Source organism: Mastomys coucha, unplaced genomic scaffold (assembly GCF_008632895.1).
Source record: "Mastomys coucha isolate ucsf_1 unplaced genomic scaffold, UCSF_Mcou_1 pScaffold13, whole genome shotgun sequence".
In the NCBI taxonomy this organism is placed as follows: Eukaryota; Metazoa; Chordata; class Mammalia; order Rodentia; family Muridae; genus Mastomys; species Mastomys coucha.
The window spans coordinates 52,888,661-52,889,066 of NW_022196895.1; positions in this window are offsets into that span (position 1 = coordinate 52,888,661).

Here is a 406-nt window from a genome sequence, read left to right on the forward strand (position 1 = left end):
CATCCCATGCCCTCTCAGTACTTTTAATGCGTTATGTCTTTCACTACTTCAACCTTTCTTCTATTTGAATTTTGTTTTGGTGTTAATGTTCAGTAATGATCATGAAGAGTTATATTTTCTCTCTAATTTAACTAACTCTATTTTGAGGCACAGCATCCAGTGTCCTGGGCTGGCAGGGAACTCATGGTCTTCATGACATGGCCTTCAGTGCTGAGATTGCAGGGTGTACCCCACACCTAGCTTACTTTTATCTTAAGTAGTTATACAGAAGTGGATATTTTCAATTTGCTCCTTTGAAATCACTCACTTTTTTTTTTTCTGGAATCTGATCCTGGTTTTCATTGGGAGGCTTAGACCACGCCCTTTCTGGTTATATACATGTAGGGGAAGGAGGGTATTTGTTTTT